Source organism: Perca flavescens, chromosome 1, assembly GCF_004354835.1.
Source record: "Perca flavescens isolate YP-PL-M2 chromosome 1, PFLA_1.0, whole genome shotgun sequence".
NCBI lineage: Eukaryota > Metazoa > Chordata > Actinopteri > Perciformes > Percidae > Perca > Perca flavescens.
The window spans coordinates 40254375-40281421 of NC_041331.1; the positions used below are offsets into that span (position 1 = coordinate 40254375).

The following is a 27047-nucleotide window of genomic DNA, read 5'->3' on the forward strand; positions in this document are numbered from 1 at the left end:
AAGCTTTTTTCACCTGGGTCTAACATTGGGCGAGTTAGCGTAGAGTAGCGTTAGCCGCTGAATAGCTTAGCGCAAGGGCTAATGGACCCACGTTTGTATCTCTTAAATGACCCCACTAATAATGCTCGAAATGATACCAAAGGTCTACACTAGTATATATAGGTTATGCACTCATAAAACGATGGATTGGAAAGTTTGTAAGTACACCAGAAGTTTATGTAAATAACACTTGCCTGCTGCCTTCTGCTCTCTGCTGTTGTTGTTGCTGCTGTGAGACGAGTGCTTAGGGACGTCTACAAATTACAACACCGAAAAGAGATGCAACAAAAATATTTTTTAATTTAACTTATTTTTTAAAGTAAGTGCTGTAATATAACTAGCAGGAGACAAGTAATAATTGAGGTAAGTTTGGAGACATTACCTTATTTAATCATTAAATTAATAAATATTTTTGTTGTATCTCTTTTCGGTGTAGTAATTTGTAGACGGCCCTAAGCACTGTCTAACTGCAGGTAGCAGCAGCAGCAGCAACAGAGAGCAGAAGAGAGCAGGCAAGTGTTCATAAACTTCTGGTGTACTTACAAACTTTCCAATCCATCGTTTTATGAGTGCATAACCTATATGTACTAGTGTAGACCTTTGGTATCATTTCGGGCATTATTAGTAGGGTAACTTACGAGATACAAATGTGGGTCCATTAGCCCCTCCGCTAAGCTATTCAGCGGCTAACGCTACTCTACGCTAACTCGCCCAATGTTAGACCCAGGTTAAAAAAGCTTCTTGGGGGGTGTTTGGATCGAGGTCATGGTGCGAAGGACCCTAGGGTAAATTACTCTGAACCATCACTTTAAGTAAAGGATCTGAAAATGTATACCATCTCTGTGAAAAAGAGAAACTATGAGATAAAAGAGGCTAAAAAGCACCGTAGAGCTGCATGGTTAGAGATATTTTTTTGTCTGGGTTTTGTGACAGTGACTCTCTCTTTGACGCTCCTCTGTCTCCAGGCAGCGTTGTGAAAGTGCTCTGTCAGCAGGGTCAGCAGGTCACTTTTTCCTGTTCGTACCACTATGAGGACCACACACACATCTCTCAGCTGTCCGTGCAGTGGAGGAGTCCACACAACGAGCTGCTGTGTCACTACATCAAACATAAAGCTTACCAGAACTGCACCGAGGGCTACACCATCACCTACCGCCCCGGCAGCATCGCACTCACCATCCAAAACGTCAGTATGGAGAATTTTGGGGCTCATGTTTGTTCTGTGAGCAAACCACATGAGTTCTCTGACTACAGCGTAGAGCTGGCCAGGATGTCAGGTGAGTCTGACGTTTGTGTCAGAGCACTTGCAGTCTGGATGCCTTTATGGCACATTGCTGCCTCCCACAGGGAAGAACTATGTTCCCATTTAGTATCCTATTTCCATAGGAAGTATCCGGTTGCCTTGATGTATTCAAGGACAGCTTTTATAGTCCCAGATTGGTTCTCCATAGGATTTAACAGCTTCTTTAGTGCTCTTGTTTTTGTGCCCAGGCTTTTCACTTCCGCATGCAGTCTTTTCCGTTCTTCTGCGAAACTAGCGCATTCCATTAGTAGATGTTTCACCCTCTGTCGTTGTTTGCATATTTCACAAAGTCCATCTTCATGCTTTACTATTTTTTTCCAAGTCCCATGCCAATCCACAATACCCCAGCCTCAGCCTAGTCATCAAAACTGTATCTCTTCTTTCCTTCCCCAAATACCACTGGCCCCTTATCAAACTTTTCTTATTGCTGTAATAATGCCGCCCCTTCTTTTCCCTCTCCCACTCCTTCTTCTGTACACATTAAAGAGCATTAGTTTAGTGCCTGTTTGAAACGGGCCTGTTTGGAAACGGCCAATTTCTTGGCCTGTGTGCTTGTAGCTTTCTCCAGAACCATTGTATTCCGAAAATAACTTACAGAAGGACGCCAAAGCACTTAATATGCAACTCAACTGTATTGCGAGAGTAAAACATAGCGAGAGTAAAACCTTGTACTACTACATTTACCTGAAAGAGAAATGATATTGGTCACGCTGCAGATTTAGATTTTACAGACAAAATATACAAATTTACAGCTCAAAGCAACTTAATACAATATAGAGTCTGGCTTGTGTTTGATATCTAGTGCCGGTAGTTTAGTTTAGTGTAGTTTAGTTTAGTTTAGTTTATTTGCACAAAGATATAAAGTACATGCAATAGATTTTTTTGAAAGAAGCAATTTCAGTGCGGGAGAGGAAAGAAGCCTAAAAGGCTTATCCAGAGTCCTCCTTTCCTGAGTTGAGTGTGAGTGAATATCTGAAAAAAGCGAGTGAATTTCAGCTGGGCTTAATTATTATTTGTTTTTTTGGGGGGCTTTTTCCGCCTTTAATTGACAGGACAGCCAGGGAAGAAAGGGGAGAGAGAGGGGGAAGACATGCACGAAATCACCACAGGTCGGACCCGAATCCCGGACCCCTGCGCCAAGGCACAAGCCTTTCAGTATATGTGCACCCGCTCCACCCACCGAGCCAACCCGGCCACTCAGCTGGGCTTTTATTAAGAAGTGAATTCAACTATTGTTTTTTTATCCCTCAACCTTTATTGTGCGGTTGCTTAGATTCATCAATATTTATTAAAATTTAACAATCAGTTCTGGAGATATTTGAAAGAGAACTGACACACACACACACACACACACACACACATAAAGGTTCCTCGCTTTCATAGATGTGAGCTGGGATATTGTGTGGTAACGGGATGTTTTATTTGTTTGTTTGGTTTGTTTCTTTAGAGTCGGTCACTTCAGCACCAAAGAGTGGAGGGAAACAGTCAGGTATGTGTACATGCAGCACACGTCACACTTATTTTTCCTTACACAGCAAACTTTTCACTGTTAAAGGATATTTCACCACATTTCAGCCATCAAACACACATGGCCATGGCCCTTTTAATTAAATGCAACAGTGGAAGACGTATTCAGAGCCTTTACTTAAGTAAAAGTTGCAACAGCTTTGTGCCGATGCAATTTCAGCTGATCTAAGAGGGTTTTGAAACACTTTATTGTGTGAATGCTGATGTTCGGTTGCCTACTACTTCTCCATACTTTCAGCTACAAAAAGCATTCAAATATCAAAATGTTCAGCTCTTTAAGGACATTTGTGCTTGTATTCAACTTTTCTCCACAATTTATAGTTTTTAAAATATTAAGCTTTTTTCATTTTGCACTGAAAGTCAATGGAGCATTTTTAAATCCTCTTCAGGCTTCTTACACTTCTAAATGCTACTTCTTCCACATACATTCACCTATCAACAACATTCAAACTTTAAACTATTCACCCAACCTTCAGCTATTACAAATTGATTCAGCTTCATGATATCTTTTACAGTTTTATTGTTATCACTGTTTACATTTAGTGCTTTTTAGGCTTTTTCTGCATTTTTATGGGCTGCTCAGTGTGGATGATGTCACAGCTACAGTGCAGAGGAGAGAAAACAGCGTCCTAAAACTTTCTATTTATCTTGCTCTCACAACCATAATTCTTACTTCTCATACACCATTTATACGTCAAAAAGTAGATGTACTTGTCTACTTTCAGCCTCATTTAAGCAATAGGACTTATACATTTTGCTCAGTGAGCTTTTTTTTTTTTTTTTTTTTCGGGCTTTTTCAATGGGAAGTTTACCAGGGATCTAATAGTTTATCTCAGATAGATATACTATACTATGGCTTTTGTTTTTATCACTTTTCTGACTATTTTTGACAACCTATACTATTACTTTTTCGATACACTAAACTTTGACTTTTTATCACTTTTTTAGACATACTACTGGTTGACTTTTTTTGATATACCATAGTATGACTTTTTAATGTTTTTATTCGACTTACTATGCTATGAGTGTTTTTAACATTATTAATGTTGTGGTACAGATGCTCAGTGGTGATTACTGCTCCACCAGGCAACCAGCAAGTAGTCACTGCAGACTCTGACCCAGGTTTGATTCACAGTCCGGGCAGGCCCTTTTCATGAGGTTTTTACAACAATTTTTTTCTCGACATACAATACTTTGACTTTTTAATGGCTTTTTTTAACATACCATACTATGACTTTTTTATGACCTTTAGTGACACACTATACTATTACTTTTTTCGACATACCATACTAGGATTTTGTTTTTTTCAACCTTATTACTTAGGTGGCACAGTCGCTCAGTGGTTGGTAGTGCTCCAACACGTAACTAGCAAGAAGTCACTGCAGACTCAGACCCGAGTTCAATTCCCATTCTCGTTAGGCCATTTTCATGATGTTTTTTTCGACAAACAATACTTAACTTTTTATCACTTTTTTTGACATACTATACTATGACTTTTTAATGGCTTTTTTCGACATACTATACTATGACTTTTTATCACTTTATTAGACATACTATTCTATGACTTTGTCATCACTTTTTTCGAAATACTATGACTGCTTCCGGCAGGCAACCAGCAATAATAGTAGTTACATAGTACTCTTCTGAGAGAGAAACATTAACAAATCACTGTATACTCTGACCAAGGTTCCAGGCAAGTCCTTTTCATGACGTTTTTTTCGACATACAATATTTTGATATTTTTCAACATACTATACTATGACTTTTTCATCACTTCTTTTCGACATACTATACTATGATTTTTTAATTACTTTTTTTCAACATACTATACTATGACTTTCTTAGCACTTTTTTCGATATACTATACTATTACTTTTTTCGACATACTGTACTATGACTTTCTTATCTCTTTTTTCAACATACTAGTCTATGACTTTTTATCCCTTTTTTCACCATACTATACTATGACTTTTCATGCCTTTTTTCAACATGCTATACTATGACTTTTTATACCTTTTTTCAACATATTATACTATGACTTTTTATCCCTTTTTTTAACATATTATACTATGACTTTTTATAACATACTATACTATGACTTTTTATCCCTTTTCTCAACATATTATACAATTACTTTTTATCCCTTTTTCAACATATTATACTATGACTTTTTATTCCTTTTTTCAACATACTATACTATGACTTTTTATCCCTTTTTTCAACATACTACACTATGACGTTTTATAACATACTATGACTTTTTATGCCTTTTTTTAACATAATATACTATGACTTTTTTATCCCTTTTTTTGACATACTATACTATGATTTTTTTAATGACTTTTTTAACATACTATACTATGACTTTCTTAGCACTTTTTTCGACATACTATACTATGACTTTCTTATCTCTTTTTTCGACATACTAGTCTATGACTTTTTTTATCCCTTTTTTCAACATACTATACTATGACTTTTTATGCCTTTTTTCAACATACTATACTATGACTTTTTATGCCTTTTTTCAACATACTATACTATGGCTTTTTATACCTTTTTTCAAGATATACTATGACTTTTTATGCCTTTTTTCAACATACTATACGATTACTTTTATCAACATATTATACTATGACTTTTTTATCCCTTTTTTCAACATACTATACTATGACTTGTTATGCCTTTTTTCAACATACTATACTATGACTTGTTATGCCTTTTTTCAACATACTATACTATGACTTTTTATCCCTTTTTTCAACATATACTATGACTTTTTATCACTTTTTTTGACATACTATACTATGACTTTTTATCCCTTTTTTCAACATATTATACTATGACTTTTTATGCCTTTTTTTCAAAATACTATACTATGACTTTTATGCCTTTTTTCAACATACTATACTATGATTTTTTTAATTACTTTTTTTCAACATACTATACTATGACTTTCTTAGCACTTTTTTCAATATACTATACTATTACTTCTTTCGACATACTATACTGACTTTCTTATCTCTTTTTTCAACATACTAGTCTATGACTTTTTTTATCCCTTTTTTCAATATACTATACTATGACTTTTTATGCCTTTTTTCAACACACTATACTATGACTTTTTATCCCTTTTTTCAGCATATTATACGATTACTTTTATCAACATATTATACTATGACTTTTTTATCCCTTTTTTCAACATACTATACTATAACTTTTGAATGGCTTTTTTTTTCGAAATACTGTACTGTCTTTTTTTTTCAACTTACATACCATACTAACCCTAACCCTATGACGTTTTTCGACATACTATGTTATGACTTTTATGAAAAAAACTAATGTAGTCCACTTTTATTTAATACATTACTGGTGTTATTCAACATGTCAATGAAATAAATACTAATTTAAACCATTCCCACTTTTCCAACTATTCTCACTGCTTCACCTTCTTCTTATGCAATCATGCCAGCAATCCAGTTTAGCTTTAGCAATTTAGCATTCACAATCATTTTCTGCAGGAATATAACAAACGTTCAACATCAACACATCTGGAGATACATTCTTTTTATTGGACACGAAGGGGATGAAAAGTTGTCATCTTAAAGTAACTAAAAATGTAGTGGAGTAAAAAGTACAATATGTACATCTGAGAGGCGGAAGAAGTGTTCAGATCTTTCAGTAAAATGTAATGTGATTTAACTTAATTGTACAATGTAACAATCAAACTTTTACCTTGTATAAAAACAAAGAGAGATGCATTGTGCCAGGTAGTAGCACAATCGTCACTATCCGCCTGTAGTCCCTGGGCAGGTAAAGCACTACACGTGTTGGTACATTCACTGTTGGTTTTAGTCTTTTATTGGGATTCATTGACAAGAAGAAAAATATAGCATAATGTCAATCTTTTAAGGGAACATTCTCTAGTGACAACTGTTACCAGGCTGTTTGTCCTCTAACAGTATAAAACATTGAATAATTTTTTGAAGAATAAGAAAGCTTTTATGCAAATGACCCAAACAGAATGTGAACAAACTAAACTAATGTGTGCCTTTGTCTTTTCAGGTCCCACTTGGACACTCATTCTTCTCCACACTTTGATATTTGTTTGCATGTAGGAGAAGAGCAGTAGAAATTATATTTATACAATATTTATTCAATGAATGTTGATGCAGCTGCAGACAAACACGCTTCACTGAGCTTGAAATAAAAGAAAACCTGTAAAATCCACACAGAAGCTACACATGTTCTCTACATAACTCTTAATAAATGTGGTGATACGGGATGTTGTGTTGCATATGAATGTGGGTATGTGTGTGTGTGTGTGTGTGTGTGTCAGTGTGTGTGTGTGTGTGTGTGTGTCAGTGTGTGTACTCACGATGTACAGAAGCAGCCTCTAACATGTCTGCACACGTGAACGTGCATCATGGGAATTCAGAGCTTCCAATTGGACAATCTGTGTGTGTGTGTAAGCATGTTTAGGTGCGTGCGTGCGTGTGTGTTGTGTAAGCTGATATTGAAACTGGGTCAGTGGGGACTCAATGACCTTTTTAATAATTTCAAAGCAAAGCAAAAGAAAGAAAAAAGAAGCAAAATCATAACCATGAATTATTGTTTTCAATCAAAAGGAGAGAGCTGGACATCCTTCATACATATTCATACAGTGTATATAAAACCATCAACAAGTCCTCTAATACGACCCACAGGAGCGTTTTCCATCTTCATATCTAAACCAGAGAATGTAACGGTTGGGGCTGTAATCATGCCGTTAACGTTATGAAACGCTCGCAGTTTGGTTAGGTTTAGGCACCAAAACTACTTAGTTAAGTTTAGGAAAAGATCATGGTTTGGGTTAAAACAGTCATTACTTCACTTCAGTTACACAGTTCGTGTGACGCTGAACGTACATGATTCCTTTTATTCCGTTTGTATTGTAAAGTAAAAAAAAAAAATTACTACAGCCACTACCGCCACTAGAAACGTAATTGCTGTTTGAACAATCAACCTATGGGAGCATATTGTGGGGGAGGACAGTCTCAAAACCATTCATTGCAACTGAATACATGTTTTCCCCATTAAATACAAGCTTTTTGGCCCCTATTTGTTGACTACGCTTTGCTATCACTATCTATTTTTTTTCCAGCACACTGTCTGCGCTCGCTGCACTGGCACCAGAAACATTTCCAGGAATAGATGAAGGAATGATTCCTTGAAAGACTGTAGGGGGCTTTAAGTTACATAACTGAGCTTCCTCTGGCCTGATACACACTGCAGATGTGCAGAGACAACTGAGCACGTGCATGGGCTCAGATTAGGGTCAAAAAGGTTTGTAAGATGATGTTTGGTGATGAATTTCAGAGCCTGTGGTTGTCAGTCATCGTTTGTAATGAAAAATTCAGTAGAAAAACTCTGCACCTGTACAAAAGGTTTGAGGATGTAAAAGAAAGAGTGGCTTCTTTCATGTATTCTGGGAAATTAAAGGGCCACCTCTGAAATGTCTTTTCAATTTCCCCTTTAAAATTATAGGGTTAAACTTTTTCTTTCCAATTTTACTCATCGTTTGACATCATGACTAATATATGCTGTTATAGCTGCACTCTTAGCCAAAGAGAAACTGAAATATACTCGCTTAATGTCAACCTTGACATCATGTATTGTGTATTTTGTAGTTTTTCATGGTTTTCTATGTAAAATAACTCAACTCTATATTTAAAAGGCAGACACTATAATACTGAATCTTTCTTCTTGATGGCGATGTTATCACAACCTGCTTTCAGCTCCTGTTGTTATGCACAACAAACCCCATTTGCAATACCATGGATATGTGATTCGGCCAGCCATACCAAACACTTAAATATGTATTGATATAAATAATTACATGGATAAAAATAATTCAGCAGAGGCAGGGATATATAGACCAAAAAGGAGGAAATCCAAGGGATCCCCCCTGGCAAAATCACATCTTGCTTGTTGGTATTATACTTCACTGTTGCTTTGTTGACAATAAGAAAATATATCACCAGACTTTTCCTTTAAAGCTGCAGGAATCTGTTTTTAGTCCACTAGGTGGCAGGCAAACATCAAAACACACCGACAGCTTCCACATTGTTGTGTAATTCTGTGATTTCATCACTGCCAGCGACCTCTTCTCACATTACACACATGCCATTTTAATCAATGTCACGGTCACACATATATATTAATGGTTTAATTTTCCCATGGTTGACAACACAACAGTGATCAACAAGCACCAAAGAGGGATTTTAAGCTACAGTACAGGTATTTGATGCTGAGCTTTGGGTATCAGGAGCAGATGTGCTTTCTGATTTTTATAACACATGTAGGAAACCAGGCTGTTCTCATGAACCATTCATACATATAGATACGAAAGTAATGCACTGTAATTCGTATGTTGTATAAAGTTCTTGAAATACTCAATCGATAAGATAAGATAGTAAGTATCTTACCAGAAAATGACTTTGGTAGAAGTTAAAGTCAACTTTTAGAATAATACTTGAGTTAAAGTCTTAAGTTATCTGATATTTACTGTACTTAAGCATCAAAAGCCATATAAATGTACTTAATTATTAGAAGTAAAAGTAAAAAATAAAAACTTTGATTATGAACTTTATTTTAGCTTCCTTATAGTAAAACATAATATTCAGGGTTTCCACACCTTCTTGAACATCAAATTCAAAGTCTTTTCAAGACTTTCCAGGTACAATCCCTTCAAGTTAAAGGACCAAACACAGAAAGAAAACATTTTTGTGAGGAAGAATCTTTCACTCCAACGTACTGAATACATTTCTTGCAAATACAGGCACAGGTGTGTAACGTTATCTTCATCCCCATCCCATCTACCACTGTCGTCGCGTGGTCATTGTTGGTTACGTTGTTTTTCCCCCTTATCAGCCGAGAGTCGAAAACAGCAACATGTGAAACAACATTTTGGTCCAACTTTTACCAGCTGATAAAGTTTGACGCACAAACAGCTGCTTATGAAGTAACACAGGACGTTTGTGGTGTTTGGATTGGTTTAACACTTCCCTCGTGTTAAATAATGTGAGAATTTAGTTGACACATACACACACCAATCAAAACAAATGACAAGAATGGCCGTAACAGCCAGCCATCTCTGTTTTGATAGAGCTCTGGATCAAGTCTGTTTGTTCCATTATATCTGCGTCTGCAAAACCCACAATGTCAGCTTGACCCAGAAGGCCAATAAATGGCCTTATATCAACAGCAGGATGCGGGGTTTCCTGAGGACAAGCTGGACACCTGCCAAAGCTGTGAATGAAACCTCATGTTATACTGAATGTGTCTGCACCGGCCACGTGAGCTGCATACTTTAGCAGCTCAAACCTATGGTGCAACTGGCTGCACGTCTTGGGTCACATAAGGCGAGTCGAAATGTTTGCGTCCCGGAGTTACTCGCATTCTGTTTTTTTTGAGTACTCTGGGATTTGCAGATGAACAGACAGCAGAGGCCTCATGTAACCTTTGTCATGCTACTGCATGTATAAAGTATATAATGTGTATACATATCAGTGTCTGATTTACTGAACAACAATACTGTAACTGAAAAAGACTCAAATGCTACCTTAAATGTTTAGAATCACTAAATTCATGCATGTATGTGAAATGTCAAATGCATGTCTTCCCCCTAAAAAAAATCTTATGTAACCCCTGCAGTACTCCAAAGCAACCCAAGGGGTACGCATACCCCCATCTGAGAAACACTGACATGTGTCCTCTTTCAAAAATGTACTTACTGTACTTGATTTATTTCTATTTTATGCTTGTTTATACTTCTACTCCACTACACTTATCTTTCAGCTGCTACTAATTAGAAAACATCGGATCAGCTTATAAAATATAATGTGTTGTTAAAGATTAAAAAACCAAAAACTTAAGTGTAAAGTCAAAGTTAGCCACAAATATGGAAGCCTATTTACACCACATGAAATCTGTTATTATCACTGTAAAAACAAATCCTAATTTTGCGGAAAATAACATTTTTAAGTAGTTAAGGTCTGATTTTAACACAAACCACAATCTTTTTCTAAACTCAACTAAGTAGTTTTTGTGCCTAAACATATCCAAACTGCAACCATTTCACAACATTAAAGATGTGTTTAAAAATGCGACTTTCACCGCGACCGACGTTCACAAACAACCCATGTTGTCAAATGGTTTGGAGGACTTGTTTTTTTTTTTACATTCAGCTTTAAAGCACTATAGCTTTAAAGCTGAATGTAAAAAAAAGTAGTAGTAGTCTCTGTCGCCCCCATGAGGAATTCTAAGTAATGACAACAAAACTGTTGGCGCATCCACATGATACAAGCCTTCCATGATCGCACACGCATCCCCCCCAACCCCCCTCCTCCACACAGTTGCTAGTAGACAAGGAGGACACGGAGGATTAAAAAACATGATGGACTCTTCAGAAGAGGTAATTATCTTCACTCGAGTTTCTGCATGGGAAAGTCGCCGGATGCCACAATCTTCTGAACATAGTCCTACTGAGAAATCCAGAGAGAGTTGTGTGGAGATGATAGTCTTAATTAGCTTTGTAGCAACTCATTTGGCAACAGCTTGAATGTAATGGACGTTCATTAATATCAAAAAGTTATGCACTAAAGCTTTAATGGAAATTGTTGACAATAAGAAAAAGACAGAACAACAACAGCGTCTTCACTGCACTAAAACAAATGGAGTTACGATACCATGAAAGGAATGTATGTCTGCCTGAGTCAGGGCAGTCTTTTCTGCTTAAAAGATAGAAAACATCTAAAAATCATAGCCAAGCAGCAACACGTACTGCGTGTCATTAAACCTTGTATTTCGGTATGTTGAGTTTTGAAGACCTGACAGCTAGTTTTGAGGACCCCAGGACATCCTTCTTCCTTTATCCTCGCTTAAGATCAGCCCTAAAATGTTATGGAGTGCCATGGGGAAACAGTCTTGAGGCGCACCCAGTCATTAAATGGTTTGTTGATTTTCCTGTGAGAGGATTAGTGTCCAAGATTTATGCTAAACTGATGCAAGTATCCATAGGAGAACTCCCAATAGTAAAGAAATGGGAGTGAGAGCGGAGCCCTGAGGGGAACGCAATTAATTGGGAGACAGTTTGGGACAACATTTTCCATTGTTCCAAGAACCCAAATCACCAGTATATCCACTTCAACATATGCTATAGGACATATTGGACTCCTCAGAAGAGATACGTCTCTAAAGTCATTCCTACTCCCTATTGCACATTCTGTCCACCTGAATAAACTGGAACTTTCCTGCACATGGTCTGGGAGTGTGAACAGATGCATGAGTTCTGGAATAAAACAACATCAATAATATCTGATGTGATAAGATGTCGAATTCCTACTAACACCATTGTTTAGTTACTTAATGATGACTCTAAATTACACCTACTTGGGAGACAGAAGAAAATTTGGCTAGCCGGCTCAACTGCAACCAAGAAAATGATAGCTCAACGCTGGCTCCCCCCTCACTCGCTTAGTATAAAACAGTGGTTGGCGTATTTTCTAGACATAGTTATGCTTGAGATCTCTACAGCAAGGATTCACAAAGCCAAATCATCGATCAATAAAAAATTTATCATAAAACCTTGTATTTCCACGTCTCTGACATTTGTGCAGGTGTGTGCATTGGAGAAAAATAGAAACCGTGACACTGTAGCAGCAGAGAGCTGCTCCACCTCCTCTTCTGTCCATTTGTTACTATGTTGAAAGGAGGACGAGAATAGCACTCAAGGACACTTCATATTTAGTCTGAGTTGGAACGATCATCCAGCACAACAAACATGCCAAATAAACTGGAGCAAAGGTTCTGGGATTTGAAAAAACAACAACACACAGACTTTTCCAACTACGAAAGTCCTGAGAGCAGAGTGAGAAAAAACTCAATTCTGGTGATCCAGTTTAATCTAAATAGTTTTCTCTCCTCCAGGGATAAAAGTTGTTTTGCAAGGAATATCTTTCTTAACTTCCTTAATATATGTTTTCCATCTGTCAAACAACTTGAAAAAGTTTTGCAAGGATCATTTTTCAAAGTTACACAGATGAAAACAAAGAGGTTTCATCAGTGGCCTGTTTCACAAAACCAAGATAAGGGATTACGCTGGGATTTCCCAGTTATTCTGGATGAATTTAGCCTTGACTCGGTTTCACGAAAGTGGAGGCACTTAAATCACCATGGAGATTTATTCTGTGCAGCTAGCCTGCTCCTGACCAGGCTAACCTGAGCCTTTTCTGATCACCCAGCAGTGGTTTTACCCTATTATTATCAGCCTGGATTAAAATACAACAGGTGCATATTGCTGTTCATTTAATTATTTAAAGTTGTGACCATTATTTTTTCATTGCTACTGTTATATTGCTGTATGAAATAAAAAAAATGAAAGTCTGTTACTAAGGGCAATACATACAATGCTCTACATGCGTGTTTCTATAGTTGAACAATTCACCTTGAATTGTTTTAGTTGATTCATTTTTTTTTTATTCTTTGACAATAAGGATCATGTTTGTTCCTCTTCCATGTGCATTGTATTTGGCATTCTTAGCACACAATTTGTGTTGTCCAGTAAACTGGGACTATAATTTGGGAGGATTGTATAATTTTAAGAACATATCCTAATTGTACAATCCTCCCATATGATAGTCTTAGTTCACTGGACCAGTAACTATCTAGTGATGTATGATACTGTACATTCATGTGACAACAGGGAGAGGACACCTCAATGGTTTTTGACCTTATATTTTGCTGGGGGGAAATAACTGATGAATATACTCTGTTCCATTCATGTTTACAGTGTGCATGGAATTTATCACTTTATTATATTTATAAATAAAGATAGTAATAGTTTAATAGTAAAAATAGTTTCTAGATTTTAGAGTCCAATTTCTTCAGTGTCTTTATTTTCTATGTCCATATATATGAGGGAGCAAGGCATAAAATATGTAGAGAAGTAAACAATAAAAAAAAATAAAACGCGAGAAAAAGTGTGGCAGATAATAGCGGACAGACTGAATGATATATCTAAAAATATACATGTAAGAACTACTGCTCTTAACTGAAACCATTCAATGAGTCACTGTCTTTTGCACAGATTAGACTAGGTCAAGCCTGGCTTTATCAGTTATCCTGGATTTATATATTCTGCTTTTGTGAAACAGGCCCCTGGTGAATTTCTTTTTGGTCAGAATCATTTTCTTTGTTGTTGTAACACTCATTTCAGCCACAAGAGACTGCAGTGCACCACTACCCCTTGTTCTGTTCTAAAAAAGGACTAAAATCATATTTTCTTCCAGGTGAGTTTTAATTTCTCTATACACTCTAAACACAAGGTACATATATTTGGTGCTGGCAAATTATGCAACATTACTGTCATGTCTTTCTTTTGGCTAGAAAAGTATTTTAATCAATCGACCCAATCTAAATTTAAAATATATATATTTTTTGTTTTAATGAATCAATATACAAATTGAATTCAACCAGAATTTTTTTTGGGAAGGACTCAGAGAATCTTGCCTTGAAATTTACCAACTGCAACTATAAGCTTTGTCATGAAACTCAAATAGTACATAAAAGCATTTTGTGAGATAAAAAGGGGTGAATTTCCCAAAACTTGCAATAGAAAATCTGACAAATATGTATTACTGATAAAGTTTCGTCTATATCATGCATTAATCAATTTTTAACACGGGAGGCAATGGAAAATTGTTGCTGCTTTCAGGGTTTTTCTATACTTTACATCATATGTATTTCTTAGGACTTTTGATATGTTATCAATGACATATTTTTGAGACAGTTGAAAACAACAATGTGTGTCATAAACGGGTCTGTATGATATCGTGCAAAAAACAATTCGTAAGTATCCTAAAATGTTTATTACTACATTCAAATTTAGTAATGTAGTGTCCAGTCTTGTTGTAAACAAATTCCTCTATGACTCTGCAAAACACAGATGGAGACACTGTTTCTGGCTCAGCTCCACAGAAAGTGCTTTTATCTCTTATCTCATCCAACATATTTCCTGTTCAGGTTCTGACGTCAGGGTCTTTTATTTAGAGCAGCATGAGTGGCTGCGCTAGCTATGAGAGGTTCAATATATTACATAAGCGCAGTAGCAATACTTGTTTCAATAGCAGAACATCTTCAGAACATGATGATAAGTTCTCTCTGCAGTCTTTGGTGGAAGAGACTTCTCACAAAAAACCATAAAGTATGGCAGTAGGGCGGCAAGCAAACATTTATCATCGTATGATCCAGAATTTTCCTGGAATTGTCGTAAAGCTTTGATTTATGGCTACGAGAGAAGTTGAGTGTCCAGAGTTGATGGATGTGGCGATCGTCACACATCCTAAACGACTTAAGCTTTGTTCTCCAGGTGGCGAGAGTTAGTTTTATAGTTCAGAAGTGGAATAAATCTCTAGAAGGTTTGATGTGATGTGTAGGTGTGATCAGCCGATATCTTTTTAGTGTCTGCCCTAAAATAAATCTCCTTTACCGAACGTTGATATTGTTTTGAAAGAACTGAAATGTATCACTGTCACCAATCTGTCAAAGTCAACAGTCAGTTTTTCCTGTTTAACCTGAAGCCACAGTTGTTTACCTGCATGCCAGACTCTTGAGTCACATCTGGTGCATCATAGTTGGCTGTTTTCATGGTTTGAAAAACTACTAAGCCAATCAGAGCTCTGTAGACAGGTTTAAGAATTGGGACGTCATCTTCCTGTGCCACAGATAAAAATGATTTACATGGATGACAGATTCAGCTATACAGGTTACTGTAAATCAACTTACATACATAATAAAAGTTCAATCTGAATGCTTCCTTCATTGATGCAGCAAATATTAAATGTATCAATTGATAATTTGGCTAGAGACTTTCCCCCCCTCCCCTAGTCTATATCCTTGACGTTCTACTTCCGGGATTGCTCCGGTGTAGCAGGAAATTCCGCCGGATGCATGTCTTTTCCGTTCCCTTCCGCTTTCTTTTTTGTTGGAATTTTGTTAACTGCTCCTCAGATCTCTGCAGGGTAAATCCATACAGCTAGCTAGACTATCTGTCTAATCTGAGTTTTCTGTCGTACGACTATTTTGCAGCTGCTCCGTGCGGAGTTTAGCGCCGCCCGTCACGATATCGATTGGTAAAATACTACTTTAATAAGTGATATGTATCACTTATTAAAGTAGTATTTTATATTTTTGCATTGTTATAAAGAAGTCAAACTAGTTTTAAATCACTCCCACAGAGAAACAGATCTCACGAAACCAGCTTGCTCGATTGCCTCCGTTTTCTCATTCAGAATTCAATTTTGTGCTGTTAAAAGGGCTGATTTTAGGCTAATCAACACACACACACACACACACACACACACACAAGGTTAACTTTAGTCTCTAATTCGGCCAACCCCCAAATTATGCAACAGGACATTTTTAAGATCAGAGAGAGAGAGGGATCAGAGTTACGTAACTGTGTTGAAATATATCTGGAGTCACATGTAAAAGGCCACACACACACACACACACACACACACACACACACACACACACACACACACACACACACACACACACACACACACACACACACACACACACACACACACACACACACACACACACATTCTGAGCCATGTGAAGGAGTCTGGAGAGAAGCGAGGTGGAGACACAATAAGACTGCAAGTTTTTTAAAGGTTTCATACTTTTATATCATAGATATTTTTTGGGACTTTTTTGTGCACATTTAATGTCCTGTTAGTAGAAAAAACAGTTAATCACATTAACTAAAATACTATTTCAAGGATTATTATATACATTAGCAGTGGTTCGACTCGCAATCCCTTGTCAAACACGAGTGTGTGGTGAACAGAGCGAGTGAGATTGTCTGATTCTTATCATTTTCAGAGACCTAAAGAGATTAAACTATACAGTATTTAAACTCTAAAAAAAACAATACATGTTTGTATTTTTTGTAATCATCTCAGATTTATCTTGTAAACAATTAAACAAATTTACTATTTAAATACATTTAAAGGAATAGTTCGCCATTTTGCAAAGTTTGCTTTCTTGCAGAGAGTTAGATGAGACAATTGACACCATGCTCGTGTTTGTGCGTTTGGCATGGAGCTGGGAGGCAATTAGCTTAGCATGAATAAATAAACTGAAAGCATGTGTAAACAGTTTGCTATTCCAAAAAAATTCCAGGAAGTCCTCCAAACCATACGACAATATGGGTAGTTTATTTCTACCGTCTAATCCGACCCACAGGAGCGTTTTCCGTCCTCATATCTAAACCAGAGAACATAACAGTTGCGGTTTTAAACATGTTGTTAACGTTGTATTAGTCTATATCCACGACGCTCCACTTCCGGGATTGTTCAGGTGCCGCAGGAAATTACGCCGCATGTCTTTCATTTTGGCCGGATGTCCGTCACCTTCCTCTTTCTTTGTGTTGGTGTTCTAACCTCCGGTGGATTTCTGAGGACTATGGTTAACTGCTCCTCAGATCTCTGCAGGGTAAATCCAGACAGCTAGCTAGACTATCTGTCCAATCAGAGTTTTCTGTTGCACGACTAAAACAACATTTGAACGTACACATGTTCCACCAAAACAAGTTCCTTCCCGAGGCTATTTTGCAGAGGCACCGTGGCTACGTCCGGAGCTTAGCCCCGCCCAAGACGATTGTGATTGGTTTAAAGAAACGCCAATAAACCAGAGAACGTTTTTCCTCCCATCCCAGAATGCTGTGTGGGCTCACTAGACCTTCCTCCAGAGCGTTTTGGAGGAAGGACTGGCAATGCAAGACTAACGTTGTGTGAAACGGTCGCAGTTTGGTTATGTTAAGGTTTGGGTAAAATGAGACGCTACCTCACTTCTGGTGAAGAACGTGACGCTGAACGTGTAGTAGATCAGTTTGTTCTGTTTAGTTAACCTTCCTGTTGTCCTCGGGTCAAATTTGACCCATTTTCAAAAAGGTTTTCTATATCAGAAATGTGGGTTTCTTTCAACCAAATTGTCAAAAAAAACAACGTGGATGGTTCCATACAACATCTTCACAAGTAAAATAAATGATCAGTTTACTACTTTCATTGAATTTGGGTGGTTTATTCAATTGTATAGCATTTGAAAAAGTAATTTATAAAAAAACAACAAAAGTGCAGAAAAAAACATCAGAAAAAGTGACAAGAAAACTTGGCAAAAAGTGACTAAAACGTTGGGAAAAGCTTCAAAAACGTCGAAATAAGTGACAAAAACATAGGGAAAAGCGACAAAAGTATCTAATAAAGACGACCAAAACGTAAATTTTTACTCAGAAAAACTGAAAGTTGCAACACAAGGGTTAAAAACTCATTGTTTACTTTTATTTTCAAACGGGACATAAACCTTGGTCTCCTGGGTGAAAATCATAGACAGTATATAATGGACCAATAGACCCCGTTGCTCTGGACGGAGACCAGTAAAGGATATTAGAAGCACTTTTCCGGTGATGGCCTGCTTTACTGCGCAGCCTCCAACTGAGAGAATGTGACGTGAGCAACGTGTCTGAAAGTGTGAAGTCTTCTGGTAGCTGTGCCAAGAGAAATCTCAATCATTCCCAATCTTACAGAGACGGAGAGTGTAGGTGGATGTAAGGAGATAACATGAGCACAGGCTAATTATTGATCACTAACATGCTAGTTAACATTAGTAATTGAACCTAAACAGCTCATGTAAGTCCAAACTGCCTGTGAGCTTCTCCTGTACTATACGGTAATTCCTCTACTTTGCGACAGTAAGTCACTTGGTTATGACACAATCGTTAGCTTATATTTACAAAAACGTCTGCTACGGAGCCATAACGTGAGGTACAAGGTAATGAAGCCTTTTATACATTGTACAAATAGAGTCTTCAAACATTTCTGATGTAAAGTTATTCGCAGTCAAGTGACATAAAAAAAAAATGGCGGTCAGCGGAATGCTAACAGGAGGTGATGGCCAGTTAGCAACAAAATGGCGCCATAGATGGCTCGAGTTCTGAAGCGAAGCTTACCCACTTGAGCTTACCCCCTTGGTGAAAATCCTATGTTTGACCCATCCACCACCACCCCAACCTTCCTCATTGGCGCTCTAATACTTCGTCACCTTACTTCCTGCTTTGTTTCCGTCATAATTACTACAGCCACTTGAGGGCGCCGCTTTAAACGTAAATATGAGTCGTAATTGCTGCTTAAATAAACAACCATATGGGAATGTTCTTCGGGTGAGGACAGTCTCAAATTGTCACACAGTTACAATTAGTTTGTAATATTAAAATGGGACACAGCTCGTGTTTTAAATCCTCCCACTGTCAGCTATTCCCCTCACATTATTGTCTTCACGTCACACACACACACTTTGTGTGTTTGCACCTCAGGGTTAAGCTCCCACACAACTTCACTTAGTGATCATCATTAGACCTGACATAGCATCGATCAGCGTCTTTTCATCTCCCAGACGCTGCAGGAGGGCAGCCGCTGAAATCCCTTTTAATTACGGATGAATAGGATTATGTGGTTTGAGGATTTCAGTCCCTCAAAACACACACACACGCACACACACACGCACACACACACACACACACACACACACACACACACACACACACACACACACACACACACACACACACACACTGGCTGTCTCATACAGAGGTTAGAGTTAGACCAATATATCAGTATCAGGCCTTTCATTAAATATCAGGTACCAGTTGACCTGTCACCCCGTGGATGTTACCGTCTGATCGCTCTGTGGACCGTAAAATGCGGCAAGAAATGTTTACGTTCTTAGCACTTTATAATCTAAATGCTCAATGATGTATTTTATAAATGATTTATCAATACTAAAGCCTAATGTATACTGTTGGGTGTACGTTTTCTTTTGATTTGCACTGGGACAAAAAATTGTGGTAAAGGCTAGCATTTCTCAATATACGATAATTTCCACATCAACAAAACAAAGAGCCACAATCTTAACAACAAAACAAAAGAAAAAGCTACAACACAGATACATCCTGGGATAGAAGAAAAAACACTCTGGGTTGTTTGCATTTCTTTAAACCAATCACAATCGCCTTGGGCGGCACTAAGCCTCAGACGCGGCGACGGTGGCTCTGCTAAATAGTCTCGGGAAATAAGTTGCTTTGGTGGAACGTTTGCACCCTGCAAAAGGAAACGTTACATACAATATTACATGAAGTCAACTGTTCACACAATACAGTAAAGTGAGCTGTTTTTTTAAAGATTATTTTTGGGTTTTTAATTGACAGGATAGCTTGAAGACAGGAAAGGGGGGGGAGAGAGAGAGAGAGAGAGAGAGAGAGATGACATGCAGCAAAGGGCCACAGGGCGGATCCGGACTCGGGCCACTGCAAAGAACTCAGCCTACATGGGGCGCCCACTCTACTGGGTGAGCCCCACCGTGAGCTATTTAAATCAGCTGATACATGGTTACACCTCATTGGCTCTTACCAGTATATCTCCCTGTGTACTTCGTCCACAGCAACCCCACCAATCAGTCCCAAAACGTTCTAGTTAGAGAGGAAATGCTGTAAACATTCTTTGTAAATCTTTACCATCATTCCCCGAAAGAACCGAGCAGGCCTGCCTTGTTGCACCGTCCAAATTTTCTTCAAAACTTGCGATTTTTCAGCATGTAGCTCGAAGTTTGTTGTTGTATCCTAAAGCGAACAGAGTTTGAGAATGGCATCCTACAGGCAATTTTCCTGGAAATGTACTTCCTTTGAGGCAGACTATATTTTTTTCTGACTCATCAGATGACTCAGCTGCACCTAAGTATCCACTACAGCACAAAGGCTATGACTAACACATGGATAACAGCCTTGAACTCAGTTAAAAAACAAATCTCCAAACGTTAAATGTGCACGTTTTCCCTCAACACAACACCTAGTAGACAGCTCGTTGTCTGCTTGTGCATCATAACGATTAAACACACTTACCAGTGAATGTTCCCCATGAGTGGCCCAGACCAAAATCCAAACCCTCTCTGAAAAAAAGACAAATGAAATGAGTCCATTGTTTATTCTACTTTGGTGAATGGCTGAATGTTAAAGGTCATTGTTGGAAAATATGTGCAAAAAGCTCAAGGTTTCCTTTCTTCCCTTCTTCCAGTGTAATGTTATCACTAACAGGATATGATACACTCGAACGATCGTGGTTTCAGCGGTCTTAAGCTGAGTAGAAGTGCAAGTCATTGCCGAGCAAAAAGGAGCCGACTATGTAGTGGACAACTGATAGGCGAGGGGTAGGAGGCCACCAGAGAGAGCGCAGAGGATTTAACACAAAGCACTGTTAACTCCAGGGATCGAATGCATGTCACCAGGCTCTTACTGAAGCTGTCAGGAATTTTGGGTTGTTGACCTACAGAAATCTTTATTAAATGTGTCCTATGTTGTCTAAGACTAACACTAATGGGAAAAACAGCTTTTGAAATTGGTCCAGTATTAAGCAAGACCGCAAAGCTGCAAGCTGCAATGTAAGTTATTGGGAAATTGCACACCTCCCATTTCCGTCCACTAAAATCCTTTTTGTGTAACATAAAACAGCCCCAAAATCGCCATTGCCAAACCCACCAGATTACATTTAAATAAACAGTAAGTTTATCATCGTAAAACACACTTTATTTAAAGTGGACAGAAACTAAATAAAACTACCAAAAGCTGTCTTGGTTTGTCTTTCCACTGTTCCAATAATCACCACTCTGGTTTGGTTAAAAATAAACCCTTAATTCACCCATTTACATGTGGAAACATGCTGGCTTTATACACGCTAAAAGTAGTGTTTATTTAAATGGAGTCTGGTGAGTTTGGCAATGGCCATTTCTGAGCTGTTTGTGGTTAAATAAAAATGATTTTAGTCTTTAACAAAGTGTACTAAGTCTTTATATTGTTGTTACTGTGAGATAAACAACTCAATGCAGCCATGTGGGAACCTGCCGCCTAGTGAGTCTCAAGTTATATCACAGCTAAATGACACTGACGCTGACACTGAATGATACTGTTCTATAAGCTCTGAAGAAGTTGACCTTTTGGATGCAATAAGTTTACTTTACAGCAACAAACAGATTACGCATGGTAAACCGGATACATTTCTCCTGATAGGGAAAGGAACTCACAAAACAAGGTCTGCAGAACAGACAAGATAATATTACAAGATTAGTTTCAAAATTAATTCTTGACAGCAGCTGACAATCTCACCTCAAGGTCCATTAAAGGGTAACTATGGCATATTTTGAACTGCACTCTATTTTCCCATGCATTGGTGTTTAAGTGACTAATGTGAACAAAAGTCTTAAAAATTAGTTGAGCGAAAAACGCTGTAACCGGCAGCCATGAACCGGGCTGCAATGTAATCCTACAGGACAAATGTTCACCCTCAATTTTGTCCACTAAAAGTTTGTTTGTTGCTGCTGACAGGCTCAGATTATTATTATAAGTGTCTGACAACATTATGGAAAGGGTTCACAGAGATAAACCTTTTTGTTAAAATGTGAAATCCTTTTTGTTTAACCAGAAACAGTCCTGAAATCACCATCGCCAAACCCACCAGACTCCATGTAAATAATCAGGACTTTTAGCGTGTACAGAGCCAGCATATCTCCACATGTAAATGGGTGAATTAAGGGTTTAATTCAACCAAACCAGAGTGGTGATTGTTGGTACGGTGGAAAGACGAACCAAGACGGCTTTTGATAGTTTTATTTTGTTTCTTTTGACTTTAATGAAGTGTGTTTTACAACGATGAAATAACTGTTTATTTAAATGCTTTCTGGTGGGTTTGGCGATAGCAATTTCTGGGCTGTTTAATGTTAAACAAAAAAAGATAATACTCTTAAACAAAAAGGTTTATCTCTGTAGCAATCCCTTCCATAATGTCGTCAGACACATCTGAGCCTGTCGGTGGCAAAAACAGAACTTTTAGTGGACGGAAATTGAAGGATCGCTGTGGCCTATAATAACATTACATTGTAGCTTGTTTCGCTGACTGCTGACTGCAGTGGCTCAACACTGGACCAAATTCAAAGATATTTGTTCCCATTAGTCACTTAGACACAAGCAAAAAGGAGCAGACTATGTAGTGGACAACTGATAGGCGAGGGGTAGGAGGCCACCAGAGAGAGCGCAGAGGATTTAACACAAAGCACTGTTAACTCCAGGGATCGAATGCATGTCACCAGGCTCTTACTGAAGCTGTCAGGAATTTTGGGTTGTTGACCTACAGAAATCTTTATTAAATGTGTCCTATGTTGTCTAAGACTAACACTAATGGGAAAAACAGCTTTTGAAATTGGTCCAGTATTAAGCAAGACCGCAAAGCTGCAAGCTGCAATGTAAGTTATTGGGAAATTGCACACCTCCCATTTCCGTCCACTAAAATCCTTTTTGTGTAACATAAAACAGCCCCAAAATCGCCATTGCCAAACCCACCAGATTACATTTAAATAAACAGTAAGTTTATCATCGTAAAACACACTTTATTCAAAGTGGACTGAAACTAAATAAAACTACCAAAAGCTGTCTTGGTTTGTCTTTCCACTGTTCCAACAATCACCACTCTGGTTTGGTTAAAAATAAACCCTTAATTCACCCATTTACATGTGGAAACATGCTGGCTTTATACACGCTAAAAGTACTGTTTATTTAAATGGAGTCTGGTGAGTTTGGCGATGGCCATTTCTGAGCTGTTTGTGGTTAAATAAAAATGATTTTAGTCTTTAACAAAGTGTACTAAGTCTTTATGTTGTTGTTACTGTGAGATAAACAACTCAATGCAGCCATGTGGGAACCTGCCGCCTAGTGAGTCTCAAGTTATATCACAGCTAAATGACACTGACGCTGACACTGAATGATACTGTTCTATAAGCTCTGAAGAAGTTGACCTTTTGGATGCAATAAGTTTACTTTACAGCAACAAACAGATTACGCATGGTAAGCCGGATACATTTCTCCTGATAGGGAAAGGAACTTTGATATTTGTTCCCATCAGTCACTTATACACAAAAAACATGGAAAAAAAGCTAGCCTACAAAAACGGACATTTCCAGAATGTTCTTTAACGCATAATTAATTTAGCCCCTGCGCTCGTCACGTGCTGCAGTGTGACTCTGATCCAATGGGAGAGCTTAATTGAAGGAACACGGGCCGTGACGCGGTACATTGTTTCGTCATGACGTAAACACGTGTGTACTTTTTTTGTTTCCAACTGGTTTTTATTTTTTTCCGCAATGCTTTACCGAGTGTGTGTGTGTGTGTCTGTGAGAGAGAAAGAGAGACAGTTTCGTTCGTGCGCGCGCACCTATGTGCGAGACAGTCAGTCAGGGGCGGTGAGGAGCTCCAGACCGGCGCAGAGAGGAGAGAGGGTTGTGCCCCGCCCCTCTCGGACACGTTGCCCAGGGAGAGGCTGCACGGGCTGCATAGGACTCCTGCCCGCCCGCCCGCCTTCTACGGAACGTACACGTTTTCGGCGTCCCGTAGCCTACCTACCTGCGTCTGCTGGTTTCGCTCCATCGGCAGTGAGCTCGGTCCGTCAGCGCGTTCACACACGCACTGTCCGCTGCGTGTCCCCAACGCACCGAGCCAGACGGGAAACACACGGTTCACTTCTTGGTAAGTGTGACGGTCTGCTGCTCACACACGCGCCCTCTCTTCTGCGTCCAGTCCTCGCTACTCTCACCTGGACCCATTAGATCTCATCACTCGTTAGAGGTTGGTCCCGCGGAGCCGAGAGGCTGCAGGGCACACATTCAAAGCCGGATTCCGGAGGTGATTTTTGCGATTTGATAACCGTAGCTCTGCGCCGCGCTGAACACACACACACACACACACACACAGGTCAGGTTCATATCTGCGTCCTGAACTATATAGGGCTATAATAACGATTTTTTTTTTTTTTAAACGACTCAAACCGTTTAATTGATTATTAAAACAGTTGGCGATTAATTTAATAGTTGAGGACTAATCGATTAATCTTTGCAGCATTAGTGTCCTCTGCTGGTTAAGTTTCCGCAGGTTTTTTATTTTGTATTTTTTTTAAATCAATTATGTTTATATATATATACTCTGGTATGATGTGTTCTCCGGGTATACGTCTGTCTGTATGTGTTGCCTCTAGAAAATAAATGTGTGGATCTACATGATGGACCTTGTCACTTGTATCAGCAGCGTACGTGCATGTGAACTGAAACCGGTCCATGTGTTTGGTTGTGTTTTAATTACATAATGTTTGACGAGCTGCCCGTTTGGAAGAGGCAGAGGAGGGGTGTTACATCTACTGGCCTGTATGTTCACTCGTCCCTGGGAGCTGTGCTGTATTGTCTGCAGGATTTAGGCTTAATACATATATCCACTATATTAGATATTATTAGATATTTTTATGTTGAAAAAAGGATCTCACCCTTTAACAGATAGGTCGACCTCCTTAGAAATAATTTCCAGAATGTTGTCAGACACATAGAATAATAATCTGAGACAAAAAAAGACAAACTGGACAATTGCCCTATTAACATTACATTGTAGCTTGTTTTGCTGCTGCTGACTGCAGCGATCTCGCTTAATACTGGACCAATGTCAAAGATTGAAAAACATAGGAAAATAGGGTTAAGCCATTTTTTTTAGCCAACAATTAACTGTTACAACTAAGCTACTTAAATGTGAATAATTTGCTGGTTTTCTCATCCTTCTATCATAGTAAACTGAACATTTTTGGGATTTTGGGCTGTAGGTTAGATGGGGAAAAAAAAGGCTTTTGAAGAGGTTAACTTTGGTTTTGGGGAATTGTGATGGGACATTTTTCCCTATTTACTGATATTTTATAGACCAAATGATTAATCCATTAAGCGAGAAAAGAACCAAATAGATCATTGCCAGATTAATCCATAATGGAAATAATAGTAAACTCTAATCTAAATGCTGCTTCTAAATGTTTCCCCCCACTTTGCCTGGATTGTAATTCTCCTGGAGAAATACTGATTACCTCAATTTTACATTTTGTATTTTCATCACCTGTCAGCCTGTTCAGTTTAGAAAATGATGCCTTTCACAGAGCTCAAGGTGACCTCTTTAAACCCACCAAGTTATTTCATTTCAAAAAAGGATAATTTTAAAGCATTTCACAAGATCAACTATTTTGATTTATCGGTTATGCCATATATTCGCTGCTTTGTAGACACAAATATTTTCTTCTTAATCTTTCAGCACTATTTTATGCCTAAGAGCAGTCCCATTTAAAGATCTAGAGATCAGCCAAACAAACATGAGGTATGATTTGTGTGCAAACTCCTCACATTATTAAAAACCCAACATTCCCAGAAACGGTACAGAGGACATGACCAGGGGTGTCACGATTCTCCAGATCCTCGATTCGATTACATTTTCGATTCAAAGGTCACAGTTCGATTCAGTTCTTGATTTTTACATTTATTTATTTTTAAAGCACAGGTTGCTATGACGTTTTTAGACTAGACTTTTAGGCAATATACTATCTGACCTTTGTTCGCAATGTACCACACTACATTGTCAAATTTAAAACATTTACTAACAACGTAATGTAACAATAACTTATATCTATAACCTGCCATCTAGTTTCTCTTTTGTAACTGCAGTCTTCTTCACAGAAGGTGACATTCAAGCCATGTCCATAGTCTTCTCTGAACAATTAAGTGTCTTACCTAAATGTTTTCCGAACAGTTGAACATATACCACACAGATTGACTGGCATGTTAGTCGTGCTGCCAGTGGAACAATATGGTACACGCACGTAGCAGAGCTTGCAAACTGAACGCGAACGTTGTCAACATAACTCGCTGGAAATCCAAAATACTTCCACCAGCAACTTCAGTGAACGAGGAGCCGGCTAATTAACCCGAGTAGTGTCGCTGAACCGGGAGAATGAACAGACTCGTTCGTGCCGGCAGCGCTTCGCACAGGCTGAGAGCAATCGGTGAATGCTCCGTTGTGTGTAGCTGGTCTTCTCCTATGGAATCTGTCTTAAAGTTTTTTTAAATTCTCAATTTTGCGATTTTTGTCCATGATTCGGTTATCATAGAAACTATTGGGCTCTACATTAATGCTGCCATCAGACTGTGACTGGCCCCCAGCCGGGCCCTCGTTGGAAATAAAGAC

At 38.3% G+C, this 27047-nt stretch overlaps 1 protein-coding gene and 1 long non-coding RNA gene across 4 annotated transcripts in view; one reads left to right on the forward strand and one right to left on the reverse strand.

Moving 5' to 3' along the window:
* Positions 1-20554: 20554 nt before the first annotated feature.
* LOC114561478 (uncharacterized) lies at positions 20555-24705 on the reverse strand. Its single transcript, XR_003693363.1, has 3 exons — positions 24411-24705; positions 20868-20914; positions 20555-20588 (listed from the first exon to the last, which is right to left on the reverse strand). It is a non-coding gene; the product is annotated as an uncharacterized LOC114561478 (long non-coding RNA).
* The window catches only part of LOC114561462 (circadian-associated transcriptional repressor), a 17710-nt gene continuing 14764 nt past the window's right edge, over positions 24102-27047 (forward strand). Inside the window, exon 1 of one of the 3 annotated variants that reach the window (XR_003693362.1) lies at positions 24102-24533. The gene's annotated coding sequence lies outside the window, so the exon portion shown is untranslated. The remainder of the gene's footprint in view (positions 24534-27047) is intronic. The other 2 variants (XM_028587495.1, XM_028587507.1) reach the window with 2 other exon arrangements.